The 22,944-nt window shown below is 40.8% G+C and overlaps 1 protein-coding gene across 9 annotated transcripts in view; it reads right to left on the reverse strand.

Moving 5' to 3' along the window:
• Positions 1 to 22,944, reverse strand: part of LOC128686781 (protein prune homolog 2) — a 123,345-nt gene that overhangs the window by 92,724 nt on the left and 7,677 nt on the right. Inside the window, exon 2 of one of the 9 annotated variants that reach the window (XM_070082229.1) lies at positions 14,079 to 14,140. The exons of the other annotated variants lie outside the window; for them this stretch is intronic. The gene's annotated coding sequence lies outside the window, so the exon portion shown is untranslated. The remainder of the gene's footprint in view (positions 1 to 14,078; positions 14,141 to 22,944) is intronic. 9 annotated transcript variants of the gene reach the window in all.

Consider the following 22,944-nt stretch of genomic DNA (forward strand, 5'->3'; position numbering starts at 1 on the left):
CTTGATGTAGTACTTGGTAAGCTTGAAGAAGCCAATTTAAAGATCAAACTGTCAAAATGTCAATTCTTCAGATCAGAAATTAAGTTTCTTGGTCACGTAGTCACTCCTAGAGGGGTTACGACTGACCAAAGTAAAGTAACTGCAGTACTAAATTTTCCAACTCCCAAAACTGCTGATGCCGTAAGATCCTTTGTGGGCTTAGCAGGTTTTTATAGAGCTTTCATTGCCAATTTTTCTTCCATAGCTGCTCCTCTAACTGAGTTGCTTAAGAAAGATGCTCCTTTTGTTTGGACCTTCCGTCAAGAAAGAGCATTCCAAACTCTAAAAGAAAAGCTAACTTCTGCTCCAATTTTGAAATTTCCAGATTTTTCTAAGCCTTTCTATCTGACAACTGATGCTAGTTCAATTGGCATAGGTGCCGTACTAGCTCAGAAGACCGATGGCAAGTACAACGCAGTTGCATTTGCTAGCCGAGTCCTTACGAAGGCTGAACGTAATTATACAGTAACTGAGCAAGAAGCTTTAGCAATAGTATGGTCTTTAAAGCACTTCCGAGACATTATTTATCAGTACTCTGTTCATGTCTTGACAGATCATGCTCCACTGATACCCTTATTCCAGAACAAACAACCTACTGGAAGGTTAGCTAGATGGACCTTGACTATCCAAGAGTTCAATCCCACCTTTGAGCATTTACCTGGCAAGTCAAATGTAGTTGCAGATGCCTTATCGCGACATGTTAGTATAGTAACTGCAGACCCTCCATTTAGTGCTGAAGATGTAAAGAATGCTCAACGAACAGATCCCATGTGGTCTGGTGTGATTCGATTCCTGCTCCAGGAAGATCTTATTCTGACTGTGAAGCCACCAGCACCCATTAGTGACTTTGTCATGAACCAAGAATTACTGTATCGAACAGCAGAGTTGGGTACTCCTAGCAGAAGAGTATACCAGTTAGTAATTCCACAGTCACTAGTGAATGTAGCCTTACAGCTAGTTCATGATGTACCAGGTGTTGCACACCCTGGTATGGATCGTTCAGTAAAACAAGCCAGATTGAAATACTTTTGGCCTCGTATGGCAACTGATATTTCTGAGTATGTTAGGAAATGTAGTGTCTGCATGCAACATAAAGGCAATGCTAATGGTCCTAATCCAATCCAAGTGTATCCAACTACTAGCGAACCTTGGGAAAGAGTTGCGCTAGATTTGTTAACTAATTTCCAATGTTCCCTCCAAGGCAACAAACATCTGTGTGTTATGGTAGACCATTTCACCAGATATTGCGAGTTAGTCCCTATTGCAGATAAGACTGCCGAGACAGTAGCCAAAGCGTTTAAAGAACGCATTATCTGCAGGCATACCACTCCTAAGTCCCTAGTAACAGATAACGGAGGTGAATTCTGTAATGAAATTCTTGAAAATTTGTGTACCTTGTACAAGATCTCTAAATCCACCATTGTTCCTCATCATCCTGCCAGCAATGGGTTAGCGGAACGAACCAATAAGAAAGTACTTGATGTCTTGAGAGCCACTATCAATCCCAACAGTGAAACTTGGGATGAAGTTATACCTGATGTGCAGTGTGCTATAAATTCTGCTTACAATGTTTCTATAGGTGACACTCCACATTATGCATTGTATGGTGTAGATAAACGTTTGCCTTATGAGTTGTTATATTCTAATCCGAAACCAAATTACAACCCTGATGATTTCGTAGCAACTCGTACCAGCTTAGCTCAAAGTGTTTTTAGAAGAATCCGTGAAACACTTCATAAATCAACAGCTGAATTTACAAGAGTCGCAAATACTCGAGTAAAGCCATCCAAAATCAAAGTAGGTTCGAGAGTTATGCTGACTAATTTTAACAAAACGTCTGCAATGCCAAAGCTTGATCAAAAGTTTGTTGGTCCTTATCGCGTAGTTGAACATATCACTGGAAATAAGTATAAGGTTAGAGAGATTAGTACTGGTCAGTATAAAGAATCGCATTTGGATCATATGAAGTTAGTATGTGATGATAATGATGTTCCAACCCAGACTAATGTAACAGACTCTGACAATCCTCCTGATCCTGTACTCTCTTCCTCTGATACTCAGTCAGACGACCAACCTGAATGTCGTTATTCCCTACGTACACGACAGGTATTGAGAAATCCTCAAGTATCATTTGTAACTTCCAATTCAGATTTGCCTCAAACACAGCATGAGTTAGCCAATGCTACAGAGTTTGATCCTCCCAGAGATGACACCCATTCTGCATATGCCAATCTTACCCTAGCAGAGTTGGGGTTAAATGTAAATAACCTGTATAGATGAATAATTACAGTATCAACTTATCAGTATTCAAGAATTTTTTTTTTTTTGTGTTCATGTTCTCTCCGCATTCTGAGAGTTAACAGTCTAGATTTGCGTGCACCGAATCTGCCTTTCTGTTAAACACTCTTTCTTTGTATATATTCCTTCCTCAGAATCCGTAGATCACACGAATACAGATCGATCGATCAAAATTTTTTTTTTATCACTGTAATCTCAATGTTGAGTTCGTTGTTCATTTGTTGAGTTCTAAGTTGTACTATAGTATACCTTGTATTGCATTACAGTTTCCGTTAAGTAAGCTTTCATTCCAATGTTCTACTTATGTATCTATAATGTTTCATGTTGTGTACTTTGACATTGTATAGAGTCAGCCCAAGCCGTATACCTACCATCTCTAGTTTGTATTAGTTGTATGTCGGGACGACATACGTTAGCGTCGCCGAGCTCTCAGTAGTAGTAACCAGTTACCAGTCTAGTAACCAGTTACCGTAACCGTCCGTTGATTCAACTCATATTGTGCTGAGCTGACACTATTTAAAACACCCACTACGGGGTACTGGCCAGACGGCTAGGGAGTTTTACACGAGTGAGCAAGGAGATAGGTACGGCTGGCAAGAGCTCTGTTCACATAACAGCAATTATACGTAAAACAGCCTACGTGAGTATTTCTACCCTAATCCACGTATACGAACTCCCACATGATAAATCAAGGGGGAAGCGCTAAACCCATAGGACTATACAGCGCCTGTGGGGGGATGTGGAAGGTATTCAGGCTTAATTCAGGGAACCGGAGCACAGATCCAATTCTCTAGATCAAGAGCCTCTCACCAGCGTCAAGGAACCTTCCTTGAGGGGATAGATATAGCCAGCTTTTCCCAAAGGGGTTGACCCAGCTGGCGCATCTGTGGGCCATCCTTGCGGAAGGTCTTTATAATAGTCATGAGTGCATCCAAATGAGTGCATTCAAGTGATTGCAAAGTTAAAATATTTACAAAGCAACTGGACCCATGAGATTATTCAGCTCAGTAATTAAAAAAAATAATATACACTCGAACACATTTTAACACATAAATTAACACCAATCCTCAAAAATAAAAACTAATCACGCTGACATGTTTTTCCTATCCTATCTGGGTTTCCAAATCCTCTGCTATTTGTCTTTCTCATGTGTTAGAAAACAAAATATCACACGAAGTTAAAATCCTGCTGCTCTGTGTCAATGGGGAAAATGGGGTGGTGTATCCCGCTGAATTACTTGGGTGTTCTGGCATAATTTGTTGGCATAATATGATGCGGAGGTTGTCAATGCAATATGGAAGGGTACTTGTTTAACTTCGGCGGCTGAGGGACAGGGAATACAGCCAAACGTAAGGATGGATAGGAAACTAGTAAGAGAGAGAGAGAGAGAGAGAGAGAGAGAGAGAGAGAGAGAGAGAGAGAGAGAGAGAGAGAGAGAGAGAGAGAGAGAGAGAGAGAGAGAGAGAGAGAGAAGGAGAGAGGGAGAATGTTGCCCTTAGCAACTTAAGGATGAGGGGATTCAGAGTGTGCAGAACAAAGAGACATGACCCACCCTAGTAAAGATTTACGGAGTGCATGCTGTTTGTATTCAATCACATAATACACTCTGTGCACAGAGTTTCTTATATTTTAATCTTTAGTATTACTTATTAAGGGTTCAAACTGCCAGATAAATATACACACTGATAAATTCACAATAAGTATGGATAAACAATTCACAAAAAGTAAACGAGATTCGAACCCATTTCCCGGTAACACAGACATTATCAACGTGTCTCACTAACCACTTTTTCTACATTCATAAACATGCCCACAACACAAGTTGTCTTCTGGAAAGGTTCGTGAAGGCCACGACTATAACTAATTGTTAGGAATATTGCCTTTCAGGGATACATCAGGAGATTACAACCTTATAGTGTGTGATGCTACCCAAAAATCTGTAAGAGTGTATTAGAGAAATTAATAAACAGGAGCTTACAACCTTGTAGTGTGTGATGTTACCCAAAAGTCTGTAAAATCGGATTAGAGAAATTAACTAAGAACTATCCCCTTCGTAAAAAGGAAAAAAAATACAAATATAATGAAGTAATGCGATTTAACTTTATGATGTTAATTTTTAACGAGTGTTTACAAATTGTCTTAAGATCCTAACCCGCTCCCTCGAACGTATTTAAAGGTGTTTGTAAGATATTCAGAAGAAAAAGCACATCTCGAAAAAAATCTGCCCATTACTTTTGGTATGAAACTACCCAGAGTATACGGTGTGTTTCAAGACTATGTGCTGCGAGTTTCGTGTACTTCCGTCAACTGAGCTACACTGCAGAATATCACTCCCAGGCTTCATTGTTTTTTTGTTTTTTTTTAAGAAACAGACGTTGAAAGTTTGTGATCCATCCGAAGAGGCGCACGGAAACAGTTCGCTAGTTACAAAAATAAAAACTTCCTAACTTTTAAATGGCTTTCCCTTTCGGGGATATCCAATCCATATTTAGATTTTAACTGATATAAAAGAGCACCTGAACCACATGTACAATGCATATGTACTAGGTTGTTTTATTATAAGGTAAGAACGGAGGACAGCGAAAATAAAGTGGTGGATATAACACACTAGCAGCGCACGCGGCTCGCCCGAGGAGCTAGTCAGCACGAGATATTCAAACCTAGCAGGTAATTAAGCCAGTGAATCGCACTGTTAGCTGCGCTAATTAACCAACAAGAAAAGGATAACAAACACTTGAGAATGACGGAGATCTAAATAGATATTTTGGACTATAAGTCACTATTTCTACCTAACCAATGATTCCACAATTTTCAGTTTCTTTGATACTATTATAAAGCATTAGGTTACCTGGAGGTTATTCCGGGGATCAACGCCCCCGCGGCCCGGTCCATGACCAGGCCTCCCGATGGATCAGGGCCTGATCAACTAGGCTGTTACTGCTGGCCGCACGCAGTCCAACGTACGAGCCACAGCCCGGCTGATCCGGCAGCCAGGGGCTTATTAGCAATTCCCCTAATGCTTGATGGGAGGCTGTTGAACAGTTTTGGGCCCCGGACACTTATGGTGTTTTCCCTTAGTGTACCAATGGCGCCCCTACTTTTTATTGGGGGCATTTTGCATCGCCTGCCCAGTCTTTTACTTTCGTAGGGAGTGATTTCTGTGTGCAGAGGAAATATTATGGCAGTACAATAAGAGCGACATTTTTTTATGTTATTTACCAAAGAGATGTGTAGCTTGCTATAGAAGAAGCCGTAATGGCTAGACTCTGAGAGAGGGATGGCGGGCGTTGAGAGCAGAGAGCGAGAAGAGGTTCCCAGGAGTCCTCCTGTGGCAGCCATCAAGGCAGTGGGGCAGGCACTCTCGTCGTTGCTGCCTGCAACTGTTCTTGCTGCCGTTAACAAGGGTTTCCTTTCGCCTACCTCTAGTGGCTACTATCATAGCCAGTGCAACACTAATGATTCGTGTTGCTAATATGATGTTTCCAAGAACAAAGCATTGATATGGCACTCACGTACGCACACACAAAATGTCAAACCGCAACAAATCAAAAAGAGGAGAAAAGACAGATAGTAATAAAGTTGGTAGAATTACCGACAATATGTAAAGTAAAAGGACACAAGTGCAACTAATGTGACATTTTATTGTGGCAACGTTTCGCTCTCCAGGAGCTTTATTTTTTATTTATTTATTATCACACCGGCCGATTCCCACCAAGGCAGGGTGGCCCGAAAAAGAAAAACTTTCACCATCATTCACTCCATCACTGTCTTGCCAGAAGGGTGCTTTACACTACAGTTTTTAAACTGCAACATTAACACCCCTCCTTCAGAGTGCAGGCACTGTACTTCCCATCTCCAGGACTCAAGTCCGGCCTGCCGGTTTCCCTGAATCCCTTCATAAATGTTACTTTGCTCACACTCCAACAGCACGTCAAGTATTAAAAACCATTTGTCTCCATTCACTCCTATCAAATAGCTTTATCAAGCCATTAAACAAAACAACGGCAGCTTCACCACTCTGAAGTCTTAGCAAGAATCCTCCTGAAAACAGTAAACCCTGCCATCACATAGTCTCTCCTGTTATACTACACAAAGCACATTACAGAGAGTGAACACTGAAACAGGCTGCCTCTTTCCAGTCTATATTTGTCCAACCTATTTTTATGTTACCCAAGTAATAGCTTTTATATCCTTTTACTCATGTACGAATTAATTGCTCTACCATATTGTATTACTACTATTACTTTTGTCACTACTACTACTACTGCTACTACTACTACTACCACTAGTGAACATCTAAATGGTACCTCACTAGTACTGCACCTCACTCTGAGCCTTTATATACCCTCTGTGTCCATGTATTGTTTGTAATGGCTTGATAAAGCTCCTGGAGAGCGAAACGTTGCCACAATAAAATGTCACATTAAAAGGCAGATAGCCAGGCAGACAAGTCTGCACGCCATCATCTCTACAGTTTCCCTGTGATCCCCGTTGGGGAGGGGAACTTTTACCCTCTGCAATCGTCATCGGTGCTCTTCCACGATGTATTCGCTTCGTATGAAGATTAAGGGATAATAGAACAGTAAACGACTCTTCCAAACTAGCACTTGCAGCTACTATGAAGAATATCTTACATGTCAAATTTAATGCGATTCACTCGCTTAAGAATGCTTTCATTATCGTCTGTAGCGACGATTTTGAAGCTGAAAAACTACTGCTGCAACTACTCTGAACGAACGTGGTTTCCATGTTCTGTCTTCTCCAGCACTGAGGACAAAGATCTGTCTTCATTAAACGACTGGACAAACTTGTAACAACACAATCTGTCGACGAACTCAAGGCAACCAGCTCTTTCAGCTACTTATTTACGTGTCACCATTATGTTCCAGTAGCCACCGATGACGTACTCCCTCTTATATATATTCATTAGCCCTTGATGCAGTGCGTAGTCTTCCATTTCCAGTAGTCTTTGATCCGGTGCTCCCTCTTCCAGTTCCAGCAGCTCTGTGCGCAGAGCTCCCTCTTCCTGACAACGTCCAACACTGCCGTAATAGACAGAAGTCAAAAGGGAAGGTAATAAAAATAAGATGGACGTTCAGCAGCACGCACGAATGAACGAAAAAACAAGCAAAATAGAACGAGAATGATCGGAAAAATTATCAAATAAATTACACTGACTGAACTTACTTAATAAGTCAATATTCAGAACAGCTGAAATAAGTGCAGTGTTCACCATAAAATAATAGCCTTTGGGGAAACAGAATTAAAAATTAGGACAAAAAAGGTAAGTGGCCACAACGGTACTAAATATAGCCTAGGACCTAAAGATGCCGTAACCACGCAGGCTTACTTGAAACTCGTCTCTACCTTGCCATTTTTTTTTTTTTTTGTGTGTGTGTGCACGGGGAAGGGAAGGGAAGGTATCTCGTTATTCGGCTTACAAGTGAAAGTATCCGAGTGAGGCTGTAAATTAAGGTCCTCAATGTAAATAAGTCACACTGCTTGACTTTCTTGAGTTATGCTGGGTTATTAATCCTATGAGATTACTAATCCAAGTAAAGTTATCATCTTATAAACATACAGCTTTCATCTTATATATATAACTGTTAGGTGTTAATAACGTGCCGTTAAGTGTGAGGAATGTTGTGCTTGTGGTAACTACAGCATATATTTAAAACAAAGGGCAGTAGAAGGAAAGGGGGATGTCAAGTGTAAATGTACGGCCAGTAGTTTAATATCTTTATTATGCACCCCATACCCATCCTGTGGGCGGTATTTAAAAGATTACGGCCAGCTATAGTATACTGTCTCACACCAGATGATCAGTGGTGGGTTTCGCCCAGCATAATAAGATAATATCGTTGTGTCGAATCCAAATCCAGGTAGGTAGACCTCACACGAACTCGGAATTATTGACGACAACGAAATGGACTAAATATGACAAAAGAGGGACCGGCATTCAAGTACCAGACCTGCTGCCAGACGTGAACCAGACATGAGACGTTTTCCACTACAATGAAATAACTGACCTCCATATCAACTGCACCAGTGTTTAACGGGAAGACAACATGGCAGAAAACCTGATCAACTAAATCTCCAAGGAAATGACAGGTCTGTAGGACTTTTTTCTTCAGTGCCAAACGAGGGAAAGAATTGAGCATTTAAACATGGCTGACCGGCATCCAAACAGCCGCTACTGCCAGACGTACAACTAGCGAAGTGAAATTCTCATCTTTACTGACGTTCATCTGTTGACAGTAGCATCATATCTGTACCACCATCATATCACCTGTACCAGTGCTAACGAGAGGGAAACACAGGAGACATCGTCAAATCAACAGTACAAAACTCCAAGGTTATAGGTCGGTGGCCTGGTGGCTAAAGCTCCCGCTTCACACACGGAGGGCCCGGGTTCGATTCCCGGTGGGTGGAAACATTCCGACACGTTTCCTTACACCTGTTGTCCTGTTCACCTAGCAGCAAATAGGTACCTGGGTGTTAGTCGACTGGTGTGGGTCGCATCCTGGGGAACAAGATTAAGGACCCCAATGGAAATAAGTTAGACAGTCCTCGATGACGCACTGACTTTCTTGGGTTATCCTGGGTGGCTAACCCTCCGGGGTTAAAAATCCGAACGAAATCTTATCTTATCTCTTATCTGACCCCAATGGAAATAAGTTAGACAGTCCTCGATGACGCACTGACTTTCTTGGGTTATCCTGGGTGGCTAACCCTCCGGGGTTAAAAATCCGAACGAAATCTTATCTTATCTTATCTTATCCCTCAGTGCCAGTCGTGGGAAAGAAGTGAATAGTTAAACAGTCAAGGTTAATGTTTTAGTAGCTGACCTATATTCAGCTGACTAGTGTACAGTGAGAGAATTATAGCAGAAAACGCCAAATATATCTATAAGCTCAAGGAAAGTCAGGTTGTAGGTGGCGTTACTCCCCTCAGTGTTTTAAAAATGGCTGAGACAGCAGAACAGGTCAGGAGACAACAACACGACACAACCCCCGATAAATGGAATTGAGGGGGATTTGGAAGGATAAAACCATGGGTTAAACCTTTCTGATCTACCAGAATGGAAAGGAGTTAGAAGTTAATTGGTGAAGCCAGACTGTGAAGTGAGGTGGGAAGGGGAGTGTGTAATAAGGGGTTAACTGTAAGGGTTTTGTGAAGTTAAGGGAAAAGTGAGCAGTGAAGAGGGTTTTGAAGAGGAAATTTTACTAGTAATTCAGTGGTGATTGCTAAAGCAGATACTAAGTGTACTAGGGACTGGAAAAGAGAAATAAATATTATTGTATATGAGTAAAAGAGCGAAGAGTGAAAATGGCAGGCATTAGGGGGGTACAGGCTGCCATAATTATATTTATATTTCTTCTTCAGTTCCATGAAGAAAGAAATCAGTCATGGGGGCTGGAAAAGGTGAATGGAGTAACAGCGCCCTGGACAGTAAAAGCCCAACAGTTGCCATCCTACCAGAAAAGTAAATGTCACTATCGCTGCAAGGTATGGCAACACCGCATACCCAAACAAAAACAGTGGCACACAGCTCTTATTGTAGCGCTCTTAAGTGGTGATATCCAAATTAATCCAGGACCTCAAACTATTGTGCAGAGGCAAAACAGACAGATAAATGACGGCGATAATGACGGTCTAGTAGCTAGGAATGATAACCTTAACTCCATATGTAATGCATACATAGGTCAATGTGAGACAATACAGCCATTATTATCTCAAACACTAACAAACAGGTGCATACACTGTACTAAAGTACGCATGAAAAACAGAAAAGGCACCTTATGTAAAATGTGTAAGGGGTGGGTGCATGATGGATGTATGTACAATTATAGCAACGGTGCCAGAATTAATTTTGTGTGTAACAAATGCAATTTGGCACAGTTACCCTTTAGCAGTGATGACACTGATTTACCTAATTTTAATACAAATGACCCATTGCCATATATTGATGATTATGATTGTTTTATGAAAACAGGCCTTCACTTTATTCATGTAAATGCAAGATCACTTCTTCCTAAATTGGCAGAGATTAGGATTCTAGCTAACAAAATTAGGGCGGCAGTCATAACCATCTCTGAATCTTGGTTGGATGATACGGTGACTGACGACGAGGTCAAAATAGATGGTTACAATATAAAACGCTTAGATAGGAACAGAAAGGGTGGTGGAGTATGTGCCTACATTAGAAATGACTTAGCTTACAACCCAAGACCTGATTTAAATAACAATAAACTGGAGATTCTATGGTTTGAAGTGCTGCTTCCTAAGACCAAACCCATCTTAGTAGGAACTAGTTACCGCCCTCCTGCCCAGGACCAGTTCTTAGAAGACTTTTCCAGAGTCTTGTCCGGAGTTGAAAACAATTGCGAGACAATAATACTGGGCGACTTCAATATCTGTTTTCAGCAGCAAAATAACGGGCTATGCAAAAGGTATAAGCAAATTCTAGGATTAAATAGTTACACTCAACTAATTAATACTCCAACCCGGATCACACAGTTCTCAGCCACCCTAAGTGACCACATACTTTGAAACCGCTCTGAGAACATTAGTCAGTCAGGCGTCATTACCACAGGTCTTAGTGATCATTTCATCATTTACTGCACCAGGAAAATCACTAGGGATAGGATAGGCCTACACAGGACAATAAAAATGAGGTCAACTAGAAACTACAGTAAAGAAACACTGGTAAATAGGCTACACAATTGTGACTGGACAGAGATAAGTTGCACGGACGTAAACGATGCCTGGGAAAAATTCAAAACAATGTTCACTACCATCCTTGATAATATTGCACCAGTTAAAGAGGTTAGGATTAAACGAAGAACTGAACCCTGGATGAATACTGAGATATTAGATAATATGAAATTCAGAGACCAGCTGCTAAAAAGATTTAAAGCAAACAGACAGGATATTGCAGCACTAAATGAATTCCAAAGGGTGAGGAACAGAGTACAGAGACTTATAAAAGGAGCAAAGGCAAAGCACTACTGCTCAAAAATTGAAGAGTATAAGCATAACCTCAGAAAGCTCTGGCAACAACTAAAACAGTTGGGGTATAGCCATAAGCCAGTAGATAGGTCTAACATAGTACTCACTATCGATAATGAGGTATGCCACGAAACATCTAAGGTGGCAAATTGCTTTAATTCATACTACACATCTGTTGCATCAACACTAGTAAGTAAACTACCAGCTGCATCAAATACCTTTAACACAGACTCTGATAAGTTTCAAACATACTATACCAATAAAGGGGTAACCCCAAACAGTTGTCAACTAGTAAGTGTATCTCATGACTTTATTCAAAAAGAACTAAGCAGGTTAAACCCAACTAAGAGCACAGGCCCTGATAACATCCCGTCTAAGTTCCTAAAAGATGGTGCTTCTGAACTGTCAATCCCTATTGCTCACATAATAAATCTATCAATCACCACTAATACCGTACCGGAGGGGTTCAAGGAGGCCAGAGTTACTCCTATCTTCAAGAAAAATAGTAGGTCTGATGTAAGCAACTATAGGCCTGTTAGTATACTCAGTATAATATCTAAAATTCTAGAGAGGGCGGTGTATTCTCAAGTAGTTAAGTACCTTAATGACAACAACATTCTCCATAGCTATCAATCGGGCTTTAGAAGATCCTACTCAACCGACACCTCCCTTATTAATCTGATGGATTACCTGAGAACTGAAATGTCAAAGGGGAACCTCATAGGTATGGTAACCTTAGACCTGCAAAAGGCCTTCGATACTGTCAACCACAATATATTATGTAATAAACTTCAAGCTATCGGTATAGGTTCTGTAGACTGGTTTAAGTCCTACCTTAGCAACAGGAGACAAATAGTCAAAATCAACAAAACAGAATCAGAACCCCTGCCGATAACATGTGGAGTTTCCCAAGGTAGTATTCTGGGTCCCTTATTATTCTTATGTTATGTCAATGATATGCCTATCAGTGTCAAGTGCAAACTCCTACTGTATGCAGATGACAGTGCTCTGTTAGTGTCAGGTAAAGACCCACAAGATATTGCTAATGTTTTAACACTGGAACTGGAGTCCTGCAGCAAATGGTTAGTAGACAACAAACTATCATTACACCTAGGGAAAACTGAAGCCATTCTCTTTGGCACGAAACATAAACTGAGAAGGGTAAATAATTTTAATGTTCAATGTAATGGGGAGCCCATCACTTTGGTTTCATCAGTAAAATATTTGGGAATCCCCTTTGACCCATGCATGTCAGGAGAATTGATAGGGAACAGTGTAGTAAAGAAAGCGAATGCCAGACTGAAGTTCCTGTATAGACAAGCACAGAGTCTACCTACTGAGGCTCGCAGGACCCTATGTCTAGCCCTTATACAATGCCATATGGATTACGCTTGCTCTTCTTGGTACTCTGCCTTGACAAAAAAACTGAAAGATAGACTGCAAATCACCCAGAACAAAATCGTAAGATTCATCCTGGGGCTGGGACCAAGAGAACATGTAGGCCAGGATGAATTACAGCAGTTGGATATGCTGAATGTTGAAGACAGAGTAAAACAACTGAAGCTAAATCATGTTTATAAAATTGCTCACAGTGTCCAGAATATCTTGCTGTCAATTTTGTCAAGGTTGGGAACCAAAGCAATCATAGTACTAGGGGGAGAGAGCACAACTTTTTAGTACCCACAGTCAGTGGCCAGGCTTCAAACACCTTTTATTGTACAGCAATAAAGGAATGGAACAGACTGCCCGCACATGTCAAAGACAGTCATAGCATGAACCAGTTCAAGAAGAGTGCCAAAAGGTGTCTGATGAATGTAGCTACAGAAAGGGAGGGGAATGATTTTCTATTTTTTAGCTAACATACGTGTAAATTTTTTACCTTATTCCTAGTAATGACCCTCGTATTGTAGATAGTCTTAATGACCTTGGTGTAGTAGATAGTCTTTTTAGTATGATAATAAGATGTTATCTTCATTGTAGAATAATAAGAAAATATTATAACCTTTATATTATAATAATAAGGTAAAAGGACCCCAATGGAAATAAGTCACTCTGTCTGACTTTTTTTGGGTTATCCTAGGTTCTCTACACACATGCTGCTATGTATGATAATTCTATGTAACTGTATTTGTGTATACCTGAATAAACTTACTTACTTACTTACTTAGGAGGACGTGGGCGAGTTACCATGAGAATATTCATACTCCGCCAACCTGGCACTGGTGGCCTAGCAACCAATAATGCGTTCATAGTGAACGAGACTAGTTATGAGCTCACCTCTGACTCACAAGTGGTCAAAGATATTAATGTAGGAGCAAATCTCGGTCTATAGGAATCAAATAGCCCCTATCCATTAAGTCATCTATCTGTCACCTTGTCTATCACAATGCTGTGTTCATTCTTGTGCTCTGGTGGCTAAAGCTCTCGCTTCACACAGCCCCTCAAGGAAGGTTCCTTGATGTTGGTGAGGGGCTCTTGATTTAGGGAATTGGATCTGTGCTCCAGTTTCCAGTTTCCCCCCAGGCGCTGTATAATCCTCTGGGTTTAGCGCTTCCCCCTTGATTATAATAATAATAATCTCGCTTCACACGGTGAGGGTCTGGGTACGATTCCCAGCCAGGGTAGAAACATTGAGCGTTTCTTTACATCTGTTGTCTATGTTCACCTATCAGTAAAATCGGTACCTGGGTGTCAGTCGACTGGTGTGGGTCACATCCTGAGACACTGACCTAATTTGCCCGAAATGCTCAGCATTGATGTCAGCTATGGTCTGTATACCATGTACATGTACCTGTAGTAAATAAAGATATTATTATTATTATTATTATTATTATTATTATTATTATTATTATTATTATTATTATTACTCTTGTCTGTACTACACTCTGCTTCCCTAGAAACGTTTCGGGGGCAGATGTGAGTGAACAATCCCACCATATCTAACGAGAGAAGCAATGGTAGTAATTAGTCTTAGATATAATAACATCCTTACATATTTATCTGTCTTTCAATCTTCCACAATGAAGAACCATGGATGTACAGTAAGAAATATTGGAGTATGCTGGGAAAGTGTAGGAATTATTTTTAGAAATGTGAGTTATTTAGAGGACTGTAGGTGTTGGAAGGGCTTGAAAGTGAGTTGGGTGTGGGAGTGATTCGGAGGACTGTGGGAGTGATCTGGAATAGGTTGGAATCGTAGGAAGGATTTAAAAAGGGCGTGAGAGCATGATTGTCAAATTCTGAAGCTACAGACTAGTCCTATTAAACATAGGTATGCGAGCAGCATGTCCAAAAGCTGGAATTGTTCCCTAGAAAAAACTAAATAGCAGATCCCGACGATAGTGTTTAACCCCTCTGCTGACCAGCCGGGCTGTCGTTCGTACGTTGGATTGCTTGCAGCCAGCAGTAACAGCCTGGTTGATCAGGCCCTGATCCACCATAATGCCTGGTCATAGACCGGGCAGAGGGGGCGTTGACCCCCAGAACTCTCTCTAGGTAACTCCAGGTCTCCCCAAACAAAGAGCAGAAGTTTCAGCGTTATATATATGTTGTGTAAATTTAAAGTCAAACTGGAAAAAAACAATAAACGACGTTTCGGTCTGTCACTTGGTAACAGTCTAGGACAGACCTAAACGTTGTTCAGTCTCTATTTCCAATATGAAGGTTAGTCGTGACTGGTTCCACCCACGATATATTGTAGGTAGGTTTGTCAATCCTCCATATTCGCCTCTTTCTCCTGTAGCAACCATTTTCCTGGGTTGTGTGTGCACCCGCATATTCTGTACTAAAAAATCATGTCATACGTTGAGCGAATTTCCCTACCTGCGATATCTAGAGAATGTCTTTCCAGATTGACTTTAAATTTGCGCGCTTTATAAAAATAACATAACAAGAGGAACATTATCTAGATGAATTGGCATTATTACGTTAAGTGTGATATACAGGAGAGTGGAAATAAGTCACACGATTTTACTTTTTTGGGTTATCCTTGGTTTCTACATAATTTACACTAAAAGTATGCCTAAAATTGTTGTTACTGTCGCAACCCTGGTCTCAGACCGAGCCGCGGGGGCGCTGACCCCCGAAACTCTCTCCAGGAAAACTCCAGGTAACCCATATGCTGAGAAAACCTAAATAATACTTATTTTATCTTAAGATAAGATAAGATAAGATTTCGTTCGGATTTTTAACCTCGGAGGGTTAGCCACCCAGGATAACCCAAGAAAGTCAGTGCGTCATCGAGGACTGTCTAACTTATTTCCATTGGGGTCCTTAATCTTGTCCCCCAGGATGCGACCCACACCAGTCGACTAACACCCAGGTACCTATTTGCTGCTAGGTGAACAGGACAACAGGTGTAAGGAAACGTGTCGAAATGTTTCCACCCGCCGGGAATCGAACCCGGGCCCTCCGTGTGTGAAGCGGGAGCTTTAGCCACCAGGCCACTGTTTCATGGGGTTCGGGGAGCAGGTTATGTAAGATGAGGGTGTGGAAGAAATGGGGGTCTCTGCAAGAGGCTGTGGAGGATGGAAGAGAGTGGGGAGACATTGGCTGGAGGCCAGACCTCAGTATTACACACGCCTGCCTCTACAAATATTGGATTACCCCGCCACGTTTTCCTCACAGTGCCTGACGTAATCTTGTGTTTCCATCCCACCGTCCTCTCTCTAGTTTAACATCTTTATTATGCGCCCCATACCCATCCTGTGGGTGGTAGTCAAAAGATTACAGAGGTATATAATGGGTCCAGGGACTGGGCCGCAAAGTTTTGATACCTGAACAAGTTATAGTGGTAATGAACTATTTACATGTTTATTTCTGGTTACAGTCGTAATGAGTTATTTATTGATACACGAATTGGGTTACAAATATATTACCAAAACCAAAATATTACCTTATATTTTTGCAGGGCATGCTTAAAAAAAAAAGTGGCTATGTGTTATATGCCACAACAGTAGACTAATCGTTGTAAAAACTCAATGTGCATAAAAAGGCCTAAAATCTGATTATTATTATAATCATAACCTAAAATCTGGAACTCTATATCTCCAAACCATTTCAAAGCTACTGTTACAAAACACCTCCTTTCCCTAATGCAATCCTAACAACAATTAATTATGCTGAACAATTCTTTCAACCTGGAGTTTACCAACCTGTATTGTCACTGTCCTTGTCAATCATTTCAACACGTGTCTAGCTCCATCCTTAATATACCACTAATTATAATTTTCTTATTGAATTACTAAATATCTCAAGTGTTTTAAAAATTATGTATTCTTATTTTCATATACGTGTAATAATAATTTAGTTTTAAGGCTGCCCGAAATGCTTTGCATAAGTGGTTTTCTATAGTTATACATGGCAGTCACCTCACTTTTATAATAACTGTACTCAAGTTTATAGAAATAAAGCTTGTTTGTTGAATAGCAGGTGAATGGAGACCTTCATGTTCATGTTCATGTAGGTTTGCCAGGATGGGTCTTGGTCCGGGTCTTCTAAATGTAGTGACCCGGCAGTGGCTCCCTAAGGAGTGTCAGAATTTGTACAAGTGATGGGAGGGGCACAGTGAGCATTCGTGTCTAGTGCAGTACCGTTTACATCCCTATGGCGGGGGCATCCCTATGACAAGGTTACGGTGAGTCTTCTTCAGCACAAGAGGTGTAGCAGTTAGCTACAATCGTCGTCGACACCCTGTAGCTGGACTACAGGACGTCTTTGGTTCAACTGGTGCCAGGGCCAGTATTCTCACTGGTATAAGGCTTTCAACTCTCAAAAGCACTGCTTCACCCGAGCCACTCCCGGTACCCAGGCCATTTTCCAACTCCCAGAGTGACTCAGGAGATTCTCTGGTGTACAGGAAGACCTGTTCGTATGTTTTCGTGTAGCCCGAAAATCAAACCTGCATCCGTTGGATGAGTCGAATGCTTTACCACTGAGCAACAGGTCATCTAGAAAACTTACGCATGCGACTCTTTCTTTTAGAATATTTTAGCCCTCAAAATCTAAATAAAATAATGTTTGGAATCTGTTAAGATTTTGTTTGAACAGGGACAGCAAGTGAAACATGCCCAACCAGGTATTTGTGGATTGGTTAGCAGTTTCTTCGGCACTGTTGAAACGTTGGGCATGTTTCCTTACACCTGCTGCCCCTGTTCATCTAGCAGTAAGTAGGTACATGGGTGCTAGCCGACTGCCGTACTTTTCGCATCCTGAGAAACAAGATTACCCTAAGTTGCTCGAAATGCTCTGCATAACCAGGGCTCTCTATATAGTATGTCAGTGATATCAGCTGGCATTACATATATACAATATATACATACAATATTTTTTTTTATCACACTGGCCGATTCCCACCAAGGCAGGGTGGCCCGAAAAAGAAAAATTTTCACCATCATTTACTCCATCACTGTCTTGCCAGAAGGGTGCTTTACACTACAGTTTTTAAACTGCAACATTAACACCCCTCCTTCAGAGTGCAGGCACTGTACTTCCCATCTCCAGGACTCAAGTCCGGCCTGCCGGTTTCCCTGAACCCCTTCATAAATGTTACTTTGCTCACACTCCAACAGCACGTCAAGTATTAAAAACTATTTGTCTCCATTCACTCCTATCAAACACGCTCACGCATGCTTGCTGGAAGTCCAAGCCCCTCGCACACAAAACCTCCTTTACCAAGTCCCTCCAACCTTTCCTAGGCCGACCCCTACCCCGCCTTCCTTCCACTACAGACTGATACACTCTTGAAGTCATTCTGTTTCGCTCCATTCTCTCTACATGTCCGAACCACCTCAACAACCCTTCCTCAGCCCTCTGGACAACAGTTTTGGTAATCCCGCACCTCCTCCTAACTTCCAAACTACGAATTCTCTGCATTATATTCACACCACACATTGCCCTCAGACATGACATCTCCACTGCCTCCAGCCTTCTCCTCGCTGCAACATTCATCACCCATGCTTCACACCCATATAAGAGCGTTGGTAAAACTATACTCTCATACATTCCCTTCTTTGCCTCCAAGGACAAAGTTCTTTGTCTCCACAGAATCCTAAGTGCACCACTCACCCTTTTCCCCTCATCAATTCTATGATTCACCTCATCTTTCATAGACCCATCCGCTGACACGTCCACTCCCAAATATCTGAATACATTCACCTCCTCCATACTCTCTCCCTCCAATCTGATATCCAATCTTTCATCACCTAATCTTTTTATCCTCATAACCTTACTCTTTCCTGTATTCACTTTTTATTTTCTTCTTTTGCATACCCTACCAAATTCATCCACCAATCTCTGCAACTTCTCTTCAGAATCTCCCAAGAGCACAGTGTCATCAGCAAAGAGCAACTGTGACAACTCCCACTTTGTGTGTGATTCTTTATCTTTTAACTCCACGCCTCTTGTCAAGACCCTCACATTTGCTTCTCTTACAACCCCATCTATATATATATTAAACAACCACGGTGACATCACACATCCTTGTCTAAGGCCTACTTTTACTGGGAAATAATTTCCCTCTTTCCTACATACTCTAACTTGAGCCTCACTATCCTCGTAAAAACTCTTCACTGCTTTCAGTAACCTACCTCCTACACCATACACCTGCAACATCTGCCACATTGCCCCCCTATCCACCTTGTCATACGCCTTTTCCAAATCCATAAATGCCACAAAGACCTCTTTAGCCTTATCTAAATACTGTTCACTTATATGTTTCACTGTAAACACCTAGTCCACACACCCCCTACCTTTCCTAAAGCCTCCTTGTTCATCTGCTATCCTATTCCCAGTCTTACTCTTAATTCTTTCAATAATAACTCTACCATACACTTTGCCAGGTATTCTCAACAGACTTATCCCCCTATAATTTTTGCACTCTCTTTTGTCCCCTTTGCCTTTATACAAAGGAACTATGCATGCTCTCTGCCAATACCTAGGTACCTTACCCTCTTCCATACATTTATTAAATAATTGCACCAACCACTCCAAAACTATATCTCCACCTGCTTTTAACATTTCTATCTTTATCCCATCAATCCCGGCTGCCTTACCCCCTTTCATTTTACCTACTGCCTCACGAACTTCCCCCACACTCACAACTGGCTCTTCCTCACTCCTACAAGATGTAATAATAATAATAATAATAATAATAATAATAATAATAATAATAATAATAATAATAATAATAATAATAATAATAATAATTATTATTATTATTATTATTATTAATATTATTCCTATTAACGTTTCAGCCGTGCCAGGTGTTGCTGTGTCGTCTCATGTGTTGCATGTTGCCGCAGTTCTACCCAAAGACATTCAGCAACATACATACCACACTTCGCCTTGTAATTTTTCTTTGACATTAATTTGTCTTCTTTTCTTCTTCCACTTTCTCCTTCATCATTTGTTTTCCTCGAAGTATTCGGCACCGCCTTTCCCTGATGTCTGGCGATATTGATTCCCGCCCTAGCCCGCAATCCCAGAAATGTCGGTGTCCATTACACATTTCATCGGCCAACACTCGAATCAATGGATGGATGGTTTCTCGTTAATGTAGCTGGCACTTGAAAGTCAAGAAACACCCTGAGACATAATTCTTTTTTATGCAAATTATTATTATTATTATTATTATTATTATTATTATTATTATTGTAATTACTATTATTATTATTATTATTATTATTATTATTATTATTATTATTTACAGTAGCAAACAAGCGGCAATTTTATATACATAAGCTGAAATATCTACGGTGATTTATCTTTACGCACTTGACCGTGTTTGCTATATTTAGCAAAAAATTAAATTTACTTGCCTAGATATAATTGCGGGGATTTATTCAATGCTCCTTGCTAGACTACTCACGAACATAACACAGCTTAGATGTGTTTGTCGTGAGGGACACCAGTAATACAACACTCATAAACAACACATTAAATGTAGTATTTAGTGCATGATAAATAGTCAGATATCGTAAGTTAGCGCTTATATAAGCACTGTACACATGGATTCAAAACAGCGTAAAACCAAGACTTGTGCACGCACGGGCATAAATGCCGATTGGTATGGGTGTAAAGACGTGATATATACAAACCGAACTGCCAGGGATACTTATAGCCCTAGCCTTAGTCTAGCAGTAACAACATCTTGCAATCTATCGACCTTGTTACTTTCTGTTTATTTGACACATTTCATTATGATGGATAAGACCCATACACTAAAGCATTATATCTTGGAGTGTCCAAACATTGAAAATTTCAGAGACATCTCCAGGGTATGGCAAAACACCTCATTGTTAATGATGAGTTATCTGAAATCTTGAGATTGTATCCACATTTTGCATCGACTAGATGAACAAATTGTCTTTATAGAGATTGCAACTAAGTTATGATCATCTACTAGATGAACGAACATTTTTTATGAAGATTGCAACCAAGTTATGTTTTTTTTTTTTAGTGGTACTAACATACCATTTTTTTCAGCTTGCGTTCCTTACTGTAGAACATGCACAACTATATAAAGTAACTGAACAAAAAAATTAGTGTCAATTAGATATCAACAACTTTTTTGAGATTGTATTCCTCCTTACGGTACCTGGTACAACAACTGTAAGAAGAAACTGTAAAATATGAAATGACTAGTATTCCTTGCTAGTAATGTAACAGTTCCTAATGGGGTCTGACAAAGATCTGGTGTGACCTTCGTAATACTGTTTTTTTTTTTAACTCCGGCTCACAGGATAAGTATGTGGTGCACAATAAATTAACGTGATATGTTGATTAAGTTTTTTATAATGACTACGTTTCGCTTAGGGTAGAGCTTTATTATGACTTGATAAAGCTGAACCCTAAGCAAAACGTAGTTCCAATAAAACCTCAATCTACATAATGTGTTTATACCCGCGGGACGTTGTAGTGAGTGTAGAGTGACGGTGGCGTGATGTGGAGCAAGTAGTGGAATGAGAGATCTATGCCACAGTAGCGGATGATGTAATAGTGAGTAGCTGGTGTGGTCCAATGTAACATGTGGGGATAAGGTGACTGTGGTATTCTTTAGTGATAGTGTTGTGGTGGTTGTGTGGTGATGGTGAGGCTTGATGATGGTGCAGTGGAGCTGGTGTGGTGATGGCGTGATGTTTGGTCATGGTGATGAGCTCAGCGCGGCGATGGTGTGGCGCAGTGATGGCGTGGAGCGGTGGGTGATAGGGCTACCATGGGCTGTATTGAGCGTTACGCACCACTATGGATCTTCTCTCCCTAGTGACCTCATTTCACCTGTGCCTTGTGACATGTTCCAACTGATGACAATGTTACCTCGGCTCGCCTCAATCGCCTGTCACTTCTGCTATCTCTTTACAACAATGCCTGCCCGAAATGCCTCGGCATGATAGTGGCTTTTTTTGCACTTAGCAAATCAATATTGTAATTACACATTGTAAACTATGCATGGAAATAGACTCCTTATAACATGTCAATCACACGTTGTAAACTATGCAAAGAAATTAAAATTTGATTTTGAATCTGAAAAAAGAGGCGAGGCCAGGAGCTGAACCTCCACCCTCCCTGCAGACACAACTCGCTAAGTACACATACTATTGATTAAAATTTATATGAAGAAATGATCAGCCATTGCAGTGCAGAATTCATGACTACACAGCAAGAACAATAAGGGTAAGGTCTCAGATTAGTAGTAATCCTCCACCAAACAAAATAACCAGGATAGGAGTAAAATAAGTGAAGAGATAAAAGCCATGTGAGGAAACTGCACAAATAGCGAATACAACGAAAGCAAAACTATAAATCATGGGAGATTTTAATCATATTGAGCAGCGCTGTATGACCCTGGTAGGTTTAGCGCTTTCATTTGATTATAATAATAATAATCATAGTGAAAATGACTAAAACAACTGGAAATCAGAGGGCCAGAAACGTGGAGAGAAAAACTGATAACTGCAGTAATGGGATACTTCTTAGGCCATATATATATATATATATATATATATATATATATATATATATATATATATATATATACATATATGCAAGGAATTCGCGAGAGCATGCGAAATATACACAAACACTGATCTCTGGCTGAAGGAGACTCGAACCTACGAACCTTAGGACAAGGTACGCAGTGCTTTACCAATCTACCCACACTGGACCAATACCTTGGCGTGTAGCATGAGCTACACGTTTGATCCAAGGCAGCCAGCTTTCAGGGAGAAGGCTTACAGCTTTTCATCTCATCCCCTGCATGCATCAGCCTTACTAGAGATTTGAACAATGCAAGGAATTCGCGAGAGCATGCGAAATATACACAAACACTGATCTCTGGCTGAAGGAGACTCGAACCTACGAACCTTAGGACAAGGTACTCAGTGCTTTACCAATCTACCCACACTGGACCAATACCTTGGCATGTAGCATGAGCTACACGTTTGATCCAAGGCAGCCAGCTTTCAGGGAGAAGGCTTACAGCTGTAAGCCTTCTCCCTGAAAGCTGGCTGCCTTGGATCAAACGTGTAGCTCATGCTACACGCCAAGGTATTGGTCCAGTGTGGGTAGATTGGTAAAGCACTGCGTACCTTGTCCTAA

This window comes from Cherax quadricarinatus, chromosome 7, assembly GCF_038502225.1.
Source record: "Cherax quadricarinatus isolate ZL_2023a chromosome 7, ASM3850222v1, whole genome shotgun sequence".
Classification (NCBI taxonomy): domain Eukaryota; kingdom Metazoa; phylum Arthropoda; class Malacostraca; order Decapoda; family Parastacidae; genus Cherax; species Cherax quadricarinatus.